At 32.8% G+C, this 18,171-nt stretch overlaps 1 pseudogene; it reads left to right on the top strand.

The window, feature by feature from the left end:
- Window positions 1-15,667: 15,667 nt before the first annotated feature.
- On the top strand, window positions 15,668-16,799 carry LOC149551256 (uncharacterized; annotated as a pseudogene).
- The last annotated feature ends 1,372 nt before the right edge of the window (window positions 16,800-18,171 follow it).

The raw sequence follows: 18,171 nt of genomic DNA, 5'->3' as shown, positions 1-18,171 counted from the left end.
GCATCTATATTTTGATTCCTCTGTCATTATAGAATATATTAAATTCATTGGAAATGAATCCACCACCTCTGTTTGATCTTAGACACTTCATACTCTTCCTTGTTTCTTTTTCAACTCTAGCTAAATACCATTTAAATAACTAAAAAGCATTAGATTTAGCTTTCAGAAACATCACAATAATCATTCTAGAATAGTCATCAACAAATAGAATGAAATACTTATCTCCACAATAGCTTTGAAAATCAATAGGTTCATATAGATCAATATGAACCAATTCCAAAATATCACTTGAAACTAGATTTGGTCTTTTTTCCCAATTGACATTTTTCACACATAGCATTGTTAGGCTTCTTCAGTTTAGGAAACTCTCTTACTTTCTTCATTTTAATAATGTTCAAAAAATTATCAAAGTTTACATCACATAACCTCTTGTTCCATAAGAAAACATCTTGTTGTGCAAACAAACATGTTTTATTAGATAAATCTAGGTAGAACAAGTAACCTCTTGTTTGATCACCACTTTCAATTAGCTTACCATCAAAATCATATATCTTGGCCTTCCTATGATGAAATTCAACTCTATAACATGATTTTTTAGCTATGAAACACTCAAAAAATTATAGTTAAGTCCTTCAACCCAATAAACATTGTCACATTTGACCTTGTCAGTCAATTGAATTGAAACTTTACTTTTTAAAATACATGGAATATCATTACCAAATTTAACACATCCACCTTTGAATGGACCAATATCATCAAATTTATCTTTATCACCAGTCATACAATGGATCATCCACTATCAATTATCCATTTGTCACTTTTTTGTACATATGAGATTAATGCAGTTTTCTCATCATCATTACTTTCAAATTCATTGTCAATTTCTTCTTCAACAATATAACAAGATTTATTACCTTTTTCATCCTTGTTTTCCTTGTAGTCTCAACCATCTCTTATTCCTTTGTACTTTCTTTCCTCTCTTTCATCCTTATCCTCTTTGTCAGGACACCTAGTAGCAATATGACCAACCTTGTTGCATAAAAAAAAACAATAGGTAGTTTACCTCTACTTCCATATATTAGGGATTAAATTTCATCAAGCTTATCATATGAACTATCACTCTCACTCTTCATATGTTTTCCTTTCTTTTTGCTAAGAACTAATTGTGACTTAAAAGAAGATTCAATAGTAGCAGGTGTGTAGCTATCAAAGTTCGACATCTCAAAAGTAGTGAGTCTACCAATTAATCCTTCCAAAGTCAAAGTGTTACTTAAAGTGCATCTCAGTTCTTGAATTGCAAAAACTCTAATGATATATATAGGGAGTAGGGTCCTCAATACCTTTCTTATCACTATTTCATCTTTGATTTCTCCATTTTCACCATGAATAGCATTAACAACTTCTTTGACTCTTGTGAAATATTGCATTATGTTCTCACCTTTCCATAACTCTCATGCAATCAAATTTACCTAGGCTCTCTAATTTGGCTCTGAAGACATTGTCATCACCTCCATATATGCTCTTTAGTTTATTCCAGATTTTCTTTGCACTGTCACATTCTTTTACATCACCAAACTTGACTTATCTTAGGGCTAAGGCAATCTCCAACATTGCTTGATTGTGTTCTTTTTTTTGCTTTAGTTGTTTAGTTGGCAGAGGAGTAGTTGTTATCTTCACATACTCATTGTCTACAAAGTTGATAACAATAATCACTAATATTGGATATATGTAGTCTCATCTAAGTTTTCCATCTAATAAAGTTCTCCTTTTTTAGCTTTAGGAGCTCTCTTTTGTGAGTCATGATCTTTATCTTTAAGTACCTTCAAAATTTTCTTTGTAAACACTATACTATGATACCAATTGTTATAAATGTTTAGAATAATTAAGAGGGGTTGAGGGGGGTTAATTAGTTACTCAAGGTCCATAAGTACCATTTGAACAATTAAACATTCAAGCAATTCACCATTCTTCTTAGCCTATTGTTGTTTTGTCTCTACTATTGTAATAAACAAATTACTGTCCTAAACATAACATACCTTGCTTAATGCAAACATGTAAATGTAAATAACCATAAAGAATTCAACACAAGTTTGAGACTAGGATTTTATGTAGAAACTTAATATGGGAAAAACCACCAGCAACATGTCACCACTTTTCACTCTTTTGAAGTGATCTCTATTAGGAGCCAACCCTATTAAAGGTTACCATACATACTATTAAATGTGACCTGGTTAGAGGATTTAATCACTCTATTAGGAGTGGCCTTGTTAGAGGACTTTGATCATTCCATTTAGAATGTTAGCTTGATAAAGGATTGACATAGACTATTAAGTCCTTCAAAATATTATTAGGTCAACCTTTGATTACAAGGATTTAAATATAAACTGTTTACAATTATCAGAAAGAAAATAATAGGGTTTTGATCAGTATGTTTAAAACTCACTCTTGTAGGTTTAGATCATTGTTTAATTTATGTACTAATTCACTAATAAGTCCCCTTGTCAAGTCTATCTCTAAACTCACTCAAAAATCCTTGAAGTAGTCACTCCCCTTCACATCAAACTTAAGCCTTATGTTCAGATTCACTTATCAACTTCACCAGCATTTGTGCAAGCAATCCTTTCTCTTGCTTCACACTCACCATCACACACTTGTATTCACCCTCATGCATCTCTATTCCACCTTTTTGTGTCTCCATCCTTTTAAATTTTGACTCTATACCTCCTTAAATAGGCAATTATTGCTTTTCCATTTTTTGTGATCACCATAGATCTTAGGGTTTACAATCTGGTTCATTAGATTCATTGTATCTATTCATCTTCCTTCTTTTCTAGAAACTTCTCATCCTTTGAATTTGATCATAGATATAATACCTAATCCTCTCCTTGAATTTAATGATCCAACTAATCAATCTTATCTTTAACACAGTTTCCATATCCCAAGAAATCAATTGAGTCAAGCAAAAATCATGATTCCTCAAACATATTCAAAACACTATTACTTGACAATCACTAAGTTTTGACACTCAGTCATCACTTAATCACTTGGTCACTCTAAGAATCTTTGACTCAACATCAACTAACTTGCTTGGTCGATACTGATGCTTGGTCAATGCTAGATCTTCTCGATACTTACTATGGCTCGTTTGACACTAGCATCACTCAACATACCTTAATGCTTTATTTTATTGTTTGGTTAAGCTTTAGATTCATGATATAAACAATCACTTTGTCTTGTCAAAGTCTAACTAATCAAATATCTATTTAAGCTTCCTTTTCATAACTCAACTTTTCCTCTAAGTGTTATTGCTATGAGAAATCTCTCAAATCCTCTTCATCAATCAAATAGATATGAGATTTAAATTATATAACAATATGTCTTATTAGTAGATTTGACATCAATGGAAAAACAACAATTGTTCCAATTGTAAGTTTCCAACAATATAAATACATACATACATACATACATACATATATACATACACACATACATACATCCATACATACACATATACACTGACAAACATATATTATATGTACATGCATGTATATATACATACATATACATATACATACATACATACATACGTACGTACATATACATACATATATATATATATATATATATATATATATATATATATATATATATATATACATATATGTATATATATGTGTTGGAAATATTCAAGACTATGCTAGGTTACTAAGAGGGGAGGGATGAATTAGTAACATTATAAAAAACTTTATCAAATTCAAATCTTAATTGCAATGATCCAATAATCATTTAATTCATTAAATTAGATCTAACTGAATGCATGAGAAACTAAAGACATAAACATTCATGGCACATGAACACAATAATTTGGTGATGTAGAAACCTTTCAAATAGAAAGTAAAACTAGGGTGGGGATGATACCCACAAAAATTCAATACTGCAACATAAATTTGGCCTATTAAGGCTTACAATGATCACTTTTGATGATCTTCCATGTTAGGAGCAATCAAGACTGCTAGGTTCACCTTGTTAGAGGTTTTACAAACATACAATGAAGAATGTACTTGGTAAACAGATTTGACAAAAGACTGTTAAGTCTATCTTGTTAAAGGATTTTGGACTGGTTCACCCATTAGAATGAAATTGTAGATCTTTGACTTACAACTAATTTTCTGATAGAGGTTTTTTGATGCACTGATCAACTTAATATGATAGATATGACTTTGCTACTCCTTTGCTAATATGGCCTTACAATACACTTGCTACTGATTCACATTCGCATGCTTCTTACATATTCTTCACTCTCACCTTTTATTCATGCATACATCTATCTATATGGATATGATACAATACATTACATATACATATATCAATCCAATTTACAAAATTTACAAAGTCAACCAATATACAAGTCAACACCAATATTATAGATTTAGCTCACATGAAGACACTCGGGTTCTAAAGACTAACTTGGTGAAGTTCTAATACTTGGTGTCCATTGTCATTACTCAACATCATTATGCATTTGATAGAAGTGGAAGCTCAATCCATACTAATCATCTCAGAGTAGTCTTGAACTCAGTCTACATTGGTGACTTGGTAGTTACTATGTAACTTGGTAGAAACTGAATTGCTCATTTACCATGACTGTACTTGGTAAACACTAATAATCTCATCACTTGGTTAACACTAGGTTCACTTCACATGGACTGATGGCTCAGTAGAAACTTTGAATCTTGGTAACCATTGAACTACTCAGTAAGAAATATAGAACTTCACACTGCATAAATTTACTTGGTAACCACTAGAATGCTCGGTAGGAATTGTAAAGCTTGGTGGCTACTTAATTACATGGAAAACACTGTAGACTATTCAATGAGCTCAATAGTCATATAGAATCTAAATAAGTGTTGCCATTAATAAAAAACTTGACTTAATGTCAACAATCTCCCCCTTTGGCATTAGTGAAAAAAACACTTATCAGCCAAAACTTATATACATTACAATGTGATACTGGCTTGGTATTGGTATACTATTTTTGAAAATTTTCAAAATTTCTTTTTGTAAGTATATAATTTCCTTTCCTTTTCTTTGCATGATTCTCCCCCATACAATATACATACTAAGCGTCTCCCCCCATATGTACATACTATCTCTCATACATACATACATACATATATATATATATATATATATATATATATATTCTGTTTCTCCCCCTTTTTGACAATAATGCCAAAGATTTATTCCAAAACTTATTTACACAAAGACACCAATATAAGAAAGAAACTTATAATGTACCTTAAGTATGAGTGCTAAAGTCTTATCCCAAATTTCTTTCAAAACTTTGCATGTATGTAGAGCAATTTGAACTTTTGCAGAGAGTTCTATCATGTGATCTATAATTGAGAAGTTGTTGTCATGGATCAATGTTTTTGAGTAAACAATGTGCTTTTGCATTCTATCTATGATGGGAAGGATCATATTCTAAATATCTATCAATGAAGATTGGATCCTTGCTTCTTCTCTCAACAATTTTACTTGCATTTTTGACAAGAATCTGATTTTCTTATGATGTGTAGAGCTTGAACTAGAGTCAAGTTTCAATTGTTGTGCACTAGCCTTTAGATCTTCATCAATCTTTGTTAGTTTTCTCTTTATTTCCTTTGTGAACTTGGTAACATTGAATAATTTTCCAAAAAGTGATGTTACATTTGTGCAAGAATTTTCAAGATTGGTCAAAATTGAGGAAAAGTCCACTTGCTGAATAACAATTTATTAAGCAATGTGCTCAAGCACTTTGTTATCAAAATTCTTCTCTACTTTCTCAATCAATTTGTCTTGACTACTGGAGTCCTCATTAAACTTCTAGACTACTTCTTCTAATTGAAACAAAATGTGTTGAGAAGTATCAACTCAACACCTGTTACCTTAGTCAAAATATTCTTAGCACTTTCTATGATTTTATATTCTCTATCCCTTTCCTCTCTCAATTTCTTTTGTTTTTCTTTCTTTTGGAAGAGTTGACTAGCTATTTGCATTTGATCTGTAGTGGCATTATCAAAATTCCACTTTGGAATCCCAATCTCCTCATCAAGGTTAATGTCCTCCTCTATCTCCTTTCCACTCAAAAGTCTTATACACAGTTGAGCCTTGGGTTCAATTGCCTTTGTACATACTACCTTAGAATCCAAAATAGAAACAATAGTAGAGATAGTAGGACTAGTTGTAAAAATTGATATAGTACCAATAGATGGAATAATGACTAGAATTCTTACTGAATCCAAAACTGATGTACTCATAGAAGTATCCAAAGCTATAGAAAAAAAAACTATAGAATCCAAAATTGTAGAACTAGAAACTATACTTACTACTAAAGAACACAAAATCATAGAACATGCTGTACTCACTACTAATGAACATGAATTACGAATTGAAGAAGAGGGAGGCTACAACTTAGTAGATGAAGTGGTAGACACTTCCATTAGTGATGTGCGGAGCTATGAGGGAGCGAAGAGTGATTGGAAATTTGATGTATCTGCTATGGTCACAATCAAACTTGTTGAAGCTATCTCCAAACTTGATGTAACTACTGATTTACTTGGAGAATGAGGAAGTGAGGCAATGACTACTACTACTATCTTAATATGATTAGTCTTCTCGTCATCTTCTTTGACTTCCTTAGTAGCTTCTTCCTCTTTATCTTCTTCAACTTCTTCATTGTCAAACTAAATTATCTCAAAGTATGTTCCTTCTTCCTCATTATGACAATCATCATCCTTGACTTCTACTAGAGAGTCACTTTGTTTATGCAAGTGATAAATATTCATCCACATATCTATAACATTCTTGACTACATGCTCTATATCTTTTAATAGGATTAAACAAGTATTAAATCTAAGAGTCATCTTTTCTTCATTTTTCTTCATAGACTCTTTTACCTCAGCATTGGTAAAGCTCGATAAAAACTACCTCAAGGTTTGTTCATAGATATCTTTTGCTATCTACATGGTTGAGTCCCATCTTGGATTTAATCTCTTTAATAGATCATTAGAGATCTGAGCAGCTATCTGATCAAGGGAATACTTCCATTTACCCATCTTGGTTAGCTCTAATTCCTCAATCTATTTCTTCTTAGCCTCTATCCTAGTCTCATACTTTAATGATTTGAATTTGGTTATGCCTACACCTTCTTCCATTTGTTTTAATTTTTCTTGGAAGGTGAGAGGAGGCTTGCTAAACACACCTTCACTACCTTTCTTCCTAGATCTCCTGGTAAACACTACAATGGATGGCTTGGGTGGCTAGGTGATGATCACCTTGCCTTTCTTCTTTACTAGCTCTACTTCCTTTTTTGACTCATCTTCTCCTTTACCCTTGGTCAACAAAAGAGGTGTTCTAGTTTTGAGCTTTTCTATTCTCCTCTTGCCTTTCTTAACCACCCATGGAAGCTTGATTTCAAGCTATATTCTTGTCTTGGCCCCATCATATGTTCTAGAGTATGGTGCCTTTGGATCAATAGGTTCATTTATCAAGGCCTCAATTATTTCTTTTGCTTCATCAATTTTCACCTCATAGGGAAGAGGTGGTCCCTTTGGATCAATAGGTTCATTTATCAAGGCCTTAATTATGTCTTTTTCTTCATCAATTTTCACCTCATAGGGAAAAGGTTTTACCCATACAACTCTTGGTTTACTATCTGAATGTAGACTTTGTCATTATCTACCATGAAACAAACATCATCTTTTTAATCTTTGACCAATTTCTTGGGAAATATTGAATTTGTTATTCATTTTCTCCTTAAGACATCAAAGTAATTATCCATTATGATGACAAAATTCTCACCATTTCTGCAATATACTCATTAATCTGATACAAAACTGGCACATCCTTTCTCCATAAAACTATACCTTTAGAAGGGAAATAATTTTGAACATAGAAAAATAGACATGTCAACAATGAACCGAATTTACAAGGATTGTTCTTGGATGTCCTTATATTTTCCATGTTTCTATTGAACTATTTCAACAAGTTTGCAAGATCATATGACAGATTATTCTTCATGACTTTGAATGACAAGTCTATTTCTTCACATGACACACTATTTAGATTACTATAACTATAGATCTTGTGAGCTATCACATGTATGCCAAATTTTAGTTCTACATCTGATACACTACTAATTGTCATGCCTCTACCATCCCACTAAGCTAGGGTTTTCTTCTCTAACTCCACCTGACCTAGTGTTTTAGTAGTTTTGGCTTTGGAAAGCATGGAAAGATCAGTGATACAATGAATCATCTTCTTAGTGATCAAAATTAGTTTACCAAGCCATAATTGACTGCTATAAACTTGGCTTAGAATGTATCTGATCCATTTAATTTGGAAACTTCAAGGCAAGTGAGGAATGTGGGTTAAACCCTTATCTTCCAAGTGCTTATGTTTGGGTTTAAGAAAACCATTCATGCATAATTCACCTAGGGCATCATCCATCTCTAGGGTTCCAATTTCTTGAATTTCACACTTAAAATGAGTACGAATATTGTTAACGAGTAGTACCTTAGGAGGGATCTATGATTGTACTCCATTTGGATCGAGGGTTTCTATAATTTCTAGTACAAGTTTGAAATCTAGTGGTTTCCATTCAACTCCTTGGACCAACATTTCTGACCCTTTTATTGCCTTGCTATTGTTTCTTGATGCTACCATGGCTACTCGATAGGTTATGGAAAACTTTAAAAAAATTTACTGCAAATTTTTCTCAAAATCACTTTATCACTTTGCAATTTGCTTGATCGCAATAATACTTTAAAATTTTGGTGAAAATGAATTCAATTTCCTACCTTTTCATAACATTTTTCCATTAATGATTGATATAAAAGTAGCTATGATGACATCATTATGCATGATAGGCTATCATCCATTATCTATTCAGATCACTTAGTGAATACTTCTTAACTCGATAACCAAACATGTGTGACTAGTTACTCCTGACATTGCTCGATAGAGTCCATGACCCAACCTTACTCGATGATAACTGATACTGATCTTTTGTGATTCCCTTGTATCTTGAATATTGATTTGGATTTTTTCTTTCTTTCAATTTTGGAACTGTTTAGATGTGATCATGATAACCCAGTTCCAATTCTTACTTAAGAACTTAGTTGGAAATGGTGGAGTCACTCATTTCTTGAGTGACATGACCATCATTTCTTGGACTAGCTTCCTCGGCGGATTTAGGAACCCATTTTTGCCTCATTTTCTTTCTAATGTTATCTACTTTTTCTTTCTTTTCATCTTCAATTCTACCTATATTCATGCAATTCTTGGCTAGATGACCAAGTTCTATACAAGTGAATTATCTTATTGTGGTATCTCTCTTCCTTGTGTGATGTTTAACATAGTTCATGCCAATGTACCAATACTCTCTACTGTAATGACATCTGCACTAGGTGTTATCATCCCAACCAAATAATGCTTTCACAATTTTTTTTGCTAGATCAAATGACTTGGTTCTCCAGTTTGATGCCTTGTGACCTTGTTTCTTGCATTTGTGACATTTGCCTTCAAATTTTAGTTTCTCTTTACATTCATTAGCCTTTTGACCATGCTGATTGTAATTGTAACATTTACCATTGAATTTTTCTTTTCCATTATTCCAACATTTTTTTGATAAATGACCTATCTTGACTTAGTGATTACAAGTAGGTCTCTAATTCCTTTGAGCACCTTGTTTGGAGGACTCACATTCTTCTTTGTATCCAATTCCTGCTTTACCCTTTTGCCTATAGAGATTCTACTCATTTAGTTGATTCAATTGATTCATGTCTGCTTGGGATTTCATCATTCTCTCATTGACTTTCTTTTTAGTCTTTAGGTCATTTTTCAGTCTTTCTCTGATTTTCTTTTCAAATCTCAGCTCACTTCTTATTCTTTCATTGATTTTTTTTTCTAAATTTAGATCATTCCTTAATATTCATTGATCTATCTTTGACTCATGATTTCTTCATTTGCATTAGAGATTTGATCTATAAGATATTCATGCTGAAGGGATTGGTTTTGGATCTCATTTTTTCTTTCATCCATTTCTTCTTTCATCTTGTTCTTTTGCTCCAAGATTTCACATAGCCTTACTAACTAAATTTCTTGTTCTCTTTTGAGCTTTCTTATTTCTTCTTGCAGGGAATCATTCTTCTTTAAGAGTTCTTTGATTGCATTATTTGCTTCATCTAAACTACTTAAAGGGAAAAGATCTTCAATCTTTTCTTCAATGTACTATTGATCATTCATCTGATTTGCAAGTTCCTTCCTTCTTTTTAGGGATTGGGAAAGTTGCTCCTTAGCTTTCTTGAGTTGTGCAATGGCCATTTCTAGATCTAGCTTTTCATTGTCAATTTCTTCATCAACTCTGAATATCTCCATTGTCCTTGATGCTTTCTCAAGATATTAAGTTTTATCTTGAGAACCACAATGCTCTGATACCAATTGTTGAAAATATTCAAGACTATGCTAGGTTACTGAGAGGGGAGGGGTGAATTAGTAAAAAAAACTTTATCAAATTCAGATCTTAATTGCAATAATCCAATAATCATTTAATTCATTAAATTAGATCTAACTGAATGCATGAGAAACTGAAGACATAAACATTCATGGCACATGAACACATTAATTTGGTGACCCAGAAACCTTCTAAATATAAAGTAAAACTAGGGTGGGGATGATACCCACAAAAATTTAATACTATAGTACAAAGTTAGCCTATTAAGGTTTATAATGATCACTTCTAATGATCTATCCTTTTAGGAGCAATTAGGACTAATAGGTCCACCTTGTTAGAGGTTTTACAAACATATAATGAAGTATGTACTCAGCAAAGAGATTTGACAAAAGACTATTAAGTCTACCTTTTTAGAGGATTTTGGACTAGTTCACTTGTTGGACTTACAACTGATTTGTTGATAGAGATTCTTTAAAGTATTGATCACCTTTATGTGATAGATATGAATTTGCTGCTCCTTTGCTAATATGGCCTTACAATACACTTGTTGCTGATTCACATTCATATGCTTCTTACATATTCTTCACTCTCACTTTTTATTCATGCATACATCTATCTATATGGATACGATACAATACATTACATATATATATATATATATATATATATATATATATATATATATATATATATATCAGTTCAATTTATAAAATTTACAAAGTCATCCAATATACAAGTCAACACCAATATTACAAAGTCGGCTCAAATGAAGACACTCAAGTTCTAAAGACTGACTTGGTGAAGTACTGATATGCAACGTCCACTATCATTACTTGGAATTGTCATGCGTTCGATAGAAGTGGAAGCTTAGTCCATACTAATCATCTCAAAGTAGTCTCAAACTCGATCTATACTGGTGACTCGTTAGATACTGTGTAACTTGGTAGAAACTGAATTACTCATTTACCATGACTGTACTCAGTAAACATTAATCATCTCATTTCTTAGTTAACACTAACTTCGCTTCACATGAACTGATGGCTTTGTAGAAATTGCAAAGTTTCATAACCATTGAATTGCTCAGTAGGAACTATAGGACTTCACACTGTTTGAATTTACTTGGTAACCATTGGAATGTTCGGTAGGAACTGTAAAGCTTGGTGGCTACTGAATTACATGGCAAACAATGTAGACTGTTCAATGAGCTTGATAGTCATACCGAATTTGAATAAGTGTTGTCACTAATAACAAACTTGACTTAATATCAACAATATGTATATATATGTGTAGATATATGTATATATATGTGCATATATATGTATATATATGTACATATATGTATAAATAAATAAATAAATATGTATTTATGTATATAATATATGTATATATGTACGTATATAGATACATACATGCATGCATGCATACATACATATATACACATATATACATACATACATATGCATGTATGTATGTATATATATACATTACCTATATATCTATATATATATACATACATATATATGTATATATATCTAAGTATATATACATATATACATATATATGTACACACACACACACACACACACACAGAGAAACCCATGCTCCCATGCACACACACATAGGTTGTTTTACTAAATCTTTAAAAAATAATATCGCATAGTTAGCTAGAAGAATCAAGAAGCATCTACCTTCATAACTATGTGCAAATTATAACAATTAGCAAAGGATACCATGTTGTTGATATAAAAATTAACTTTCTCTTGTTCTAGTAAATTCTTTGTGTTAAAATTATTTCTCATATAACTCTTATCAACTTTAAATATTTTCTCTTAAGCCATGTTCTATATAAAAGTGAAAGTGAGAGCTCTTTCTTTGTTTTGGTTTAGTAAATAAACAAAGTGTATAATTGCTTCAAACTTTCTTAGATGTAGCTAAAAGCTTAATTTTCATTAAATCATTATGAGTCACAATGATGCCAATTTTTTTAATCATTTTTTATTAAATGATTTGACTTTGGAAGCTACAATCTTTACCTAGTCATTATTCTTATATATATATTGTTAGAAATGGAAAATGAAATTTGTAAATTAGCAATACCAGGAAAGAATCTAAGAGAGTAAATGCATGAAAAGATATTACCATAAAATAGGAGAGAGAAAGCTTCAAGCTCCAACACCATGAGACAAGATATTTGGAAAGGGGAAAGCAAAGAAAACCCCTTGTGACATTATGAATGAGGCATTAAAAGCCTAAGAAGGAAGAGAGAGAGAGATAGAGAGCAATGCTCATACAATATTTGAGAAGAGGAAGAAACCTCATTGTTGTTGAATGAGAGAGGAGGGTCATCTCTTAAATAGAGATGAGAGAGAGGAGTTAGAATGTAACTCCCATGTCTATGAATGCCACCATTCATATGTGTGTGAGGCCAAGTGTGAGATTCCTCTTAAGGAGGAATAAACTAAAATTAGAAATTGCAATATATATTTGTCCTCACATATTCCACTAGATGACAAAATAAGATGTAGTGGAAAAAGGACAAAAAAGAAATATATTAGGATACCTTGGCTTATATCCTAATATATTACAACAATAAAGAAAGGAGTTCTAACCTTGGTTTATAAATACACCAAGGAAAGATTACAACTTCTAACACCCCCCTTTAATCTTTACTTGGGGTAATTACATCAAAGGGTATTAAACCCAAATTTACAAAAATCTACAACTTAATCTTCAATATGAAGTAATTTTATTGTCTTCAAGCCATATGGAACATTTGTAGATCCAAGAGAAGTACATGAGTCCTTTGAATGTGATCATGTGGAAGCATAGATGCATCTTCATATGTGGAAAACCAAGAAGGTTCCTTGATGGATCACCTGAAAAAAGAGAACAACAAGAGAAATATCCACAAGTAGAATGCCATCATATATGCAAATTCAAAATCCTTTTGAATAAGGATAATAAAAGTCTCATAGAGAAATAATGAGTAAAACATGTTACCACAAAACAATGGAGATAACCTGATATCAAGATAAAGTATATGCTCAAGAATTGTCAACAAGGACAAATTGAGTAAAAAGCTTGATCAATGCTCTCATGAAAAGTATATTATACTAATGCACAAATGACCACAGACAAGGCCAACTAATGATACTTGCATCAATCTTGCATCAATCACGTGGATATAGACAGTCCACTTAATGAATCATCCCACTACAAGTTAATGGGGGCGTCCCTCCATAACATGCATGACTCATGATCTAAGCAATAATGTATGCAGATCATTATCACATTAATATATGAAAATAAAGTAAAAAGGAGAGACATGCTGATCAAAGTAGAATTATCATGATTTGTTAGGATAATCAAAAGAATGGATGATGAGGATATAACAACATATTGCCTTCAAATTGGATCAAATCATCTGAATTTGGAGAGAAAACTCCAATAATAACATCCTCTTCATTGAGGAACAAAATGGAACAACATGGAGGGAAACTCCATAAAAATATTATCCTATCAAAATGGAACAGATAGGATCAAATGGAGGAAAACTCCATATAAAATGAGTGCATACCAATATAGGATGGAGGGATACTCCATGGGCCAGATAAGGAAACTATGTATCAGTTATACTGAGGGGACCTACATAGTTATCCTTGAAAAAATATTAAGCTCCCTATGCAACTCAAAAAATATCATATAAATCATGTATATCATTGGTATAATACCATAAAGTGCCTACATGGGCATGGAACGATGCTATAAAAGCATAAAATTGCAACTATGTGCAGATAGATCAATAAAATAAAATCATTAAATAATGAAGGCAATAGTGTAAGATTACTCATAATCCCATTAAGTAAAATGATTAAATATAGATATCAGGTATAAAACTCCATTAAGGGTAAACATGGATATGAAAATTATAATAGGTGGTATATTTATCTTGGTATATATGTGGGCACCCATATATACTTGAATAAATATACTTAAAATATCATAGTATGAAATCATACAATTACAATTATTAAATGATAGCTTGATGCTAAAAAAAAATGATTTCCCCTTCTTTTTTTATGTAAAATTTGTTACAACTAACCCTGCAAAAAGGTTAGTAAATAATGATAGAGATCAGATCTAGCAGATAAGAATATACTAAAAAAAATTTAAAAACTTTTCTAAAAAAAGTTTGAATAAAAGCTTGTAATGTGTAAGAGAATATTGCACTTGTCTGACAATGAATGATTTCATGCCAAAAATAGGTTGATAAGAGGCAATAATAAAAGTAAATGAAAAAAAAGAGAAAAAGAATCTTACATGAAAAGACAAGAAAAATTACCTCTGGTGCCTCTATCAAGAGCTAAAAAAAGAAAAAGAATCTTACACAACAACCATCCTTTTGCTATTTAAGACTCCCGGACAGGGGCTAGGGTCCCACGACAGATGAATGTAGAGCTCTAAGAAATGACCTTCTATCATCCAATGGCATTTCAAAATTAGTATTACCAAACCCTTGAATTCGGTTATTGACATCCTTAGATGTAGTTTGCTTTTCTTCTGCAGCACAAATGGCTGCTACCACTTCATGGGCAGTATCACGGACAGCCTTATTCAAATCATTACCTCTAAGAGCATCTGGTTCGCCTTTGTAATGAAACATCTGACGTATAACTCCTGAATGCCGCTGCATTTCTCGTCGGAATTCTACTCCAACCTTTGATACTGAGTATTTGATAAGCCTCAAAGCCTTTTGCTTGACCCGAGGGCTTTTGTGATCAAGGCGTTTGAGAACATAATCAGACATCTTCTTGACAATGGCAAATAAACACCGCAAAAAACATCACAAGGAAATAAACTTTTTTTTTAGTTTCTTAATATTTTATTTCAAAATTAGCAGATAGAAGTTTGGGTTCAATTTACCTCGATCTGTAACTCAAAAATTGTCACAGTCGAAGCCAAACATCTAAAATGACAACCTTGACTGATCAAAATACATCAAAAAAGCAGCCGTCGAAAATATGTTAGATACTACGTAATATGATATGGAGGGTTTGCACGGCCATTGCTTCCTGCTGTCACCCCATAGAATAGTAGGGCGACTCTGTTCCATTCCACCTTCACCACTACGAACCTTCAGGGATGCCATTGCCTTTGCCTTTGAGTTTTCCACTAGTGGGAAGAGAGATGGGAATGGCAGCAGCAGTATGTTCTCCATTCAGCCCATCACAATGGCGGGAACTGGAACAACAGGCCTTGATTTTCAAGTACATGACTGCAGGGATTACAGTCCCATCAGATCTGCTCATCTCCTTTCGAAAAAGCCTAATGGGTCAGCAATTTGGGGTTAAGGCTGAGAATTTCGATTCAAAGCAGCACCAGTATTCATTTTTGGGTGGGAGGGGGCAGGAGGAACGACCGTTGCGGCATTTCTTGGATGATTAACCGAGATCAGAGACCGAGGAAACTTCGAGATCAAAACAGAATAACAACTCCTCCACCACCCAGCTCTCCATATCGATTCCCAGTGCCACAAACAGCTGGTCTCCTCGGGGCAAGTTATCACTTTCCCCTCTCAAAATGACAAAGTGCGAGGATGGAAACGAGGAGGATCCTATTCAAATGGATTCCATTGAAATGGGTCTTGGTGTGGGGATGAATATGAACATGAATATGGAGGTGGAAGAAGCTGAAAGGCATGATGGTCGGCCTCATAGTTGGATACCCATTGCATGGGAGAACAATCCAATGGGGATGTTGGGTCCTTTGGCAGAGGTTCTTCAGTATAGATATATAAAAAAAATTAAATATGTAGAGATATATGTAGAGTTCCTTGCATTGCTGCTTGTGGTCATCGAAGAGTTCATGGAATATGTCCTGCGTTGTAAGCTAGTTGCTTTGTTGGCATAAAACGATGTAGCTGGTGCACTAGACAGTAAGAGCCTAAACATACTTTGAGAATTTCAACGGACATCTGCTTGGTGCACTGCAGAATCAAAGGATCTTTTTTGGTGTAGAGCTCATTGAGATGCTAGCCATTTTATATATGCTAGATAATTTGGCTACGTGCAGGGTTGGACATATAAATTATTTATTCCTGACTACTTTCTCTACTAGGAGAGCAAAATTTCTCCATCCCGCTGAGATGGAAATGGGATCTGCCGCAAGGGTTGACAGTTTGGTTGCTAATCAAACATCACAGAAATATCCGCAAAAAAAGCATACAGAATATGAGCCGTTTGGCAATAGAGACCAAAGAAACGCGAGAAGAATTGAAAGGGATAGCTCCAGGCGGAAAAGATAAGAAAAATCGATGGTCTTACATGAGAAAGAAGGGGGATTTGAACGCCAAGAGCCCTTACTAAATCATTCTTAAAAAAAATTTTAAAAATGGAAAATTAATCACAATTTTTAACAAACAGTGATATCAAAATAGGAAAATCCTTTGGCGGCAAGCCTTCCAAAAGGGGTTAGATGAAAACTAATAGAAAATAAAGTGTAACCTGCACAAATTAGAGCAGACAAAAGTTAATCGGATTTGGCGGTAAACCAGCCAAATATAAAAAAAATTCAATTTCTTCCATCTTAAAAAGATTAAAGAAGAAATTAGTGAAATCTCTCTCAAGAGTCTCCTTCGAATCGTACCTTCATGCAAACACTCAAAACAAAGATTAAACTGCTCTGATACCATGTTAGAAATGGAAAATGAAATCTGTAAATAAGCAATACCAGGAAAGAATCTAAGAGAGTAAATGCATGAAAAGATATTACCATAAAATAGGAGAGAGAAAGCTTCAAGCTCCAACACCATGAGACAAGATATTTGGAAAGGGGAAAGCAAAGAAAACCCCTTGTGACATTATGAATGAGGCATTAAAAGCCTAAGAAGGAAGAGAGAGAGAGATAGAGAGCAATGCTCATACAATATTTGAGAAGAGGAAGAAACCTCATTGTTGTTGAATGAGAGAGGAGGGTCATCTCTTAAATAGAGATGAGAGAGAGGAGTTAGAATGTAACTCCCATGTCTATGAATGCCACCATTCATATGTGTGTGAGGCCAAGTGTGAGATTCCTCTTAAGGAGGAATAAACTAAAATTAGAAATTACAATATATATTTGTCCTCACATATTCCACTAGATGACAAAATAAGATGTAGTGGAAAAAGGACAAAAAAGAAATATATTAGGATACCTTGGCTTATATCCTAATATATTACAACAATAAAGAAAGGAGTTCTAACCTTGGTTTATAAATACACCAAGGAAAGATTACAACTTCTAACATATATATATATATATATATATATATATATATATATATATATATATATTGCCAACAATAATGGACATTGAATAATATTATGCTATTATCTTGTTATTTTATTTTTCACTCCTTGGAACTAAAAAGTGAAGTAATCAAATCTTAGAAGATAAGAATGCTACATTTTAAGATGTTTGAACTTATAAAGATTTAATTTTATTTAGGAAATATGGAAGTGTGTTGAATGTGGATGATAAAGGGAAGGGTAGATAATTAAAATTTAGGTGTTATTCTTTCACTACTTCCTACCAATTTTATATATTTTTATGACAAAAATTGGTTAAATTCATTGGCCAAGCTAATTTTAATTGCATATTTTTGATTATGCACAATTATTATTATTGATCCCTACCAC

Source organism: Cupressus sempervirens, chromosome 6, assembly GCF_028749045.1.
Source record: "Cupressus sempervirens isolate cs-2001-9-10 chromosome 6, ASM2874904v1, whole genome shotgun sequence".
NCBI lineage: Eukaryota > Viridiplantae > Streptophyta > Pinopsida > Cupressales > Cupressaceae > Cupressus > Cupressus sempervirens.
The sequence above is the reverse complement of the archived record's forward strand: the minus strand, read 5'-3'. Positions and strand labels throughout refer to the sequence as shown.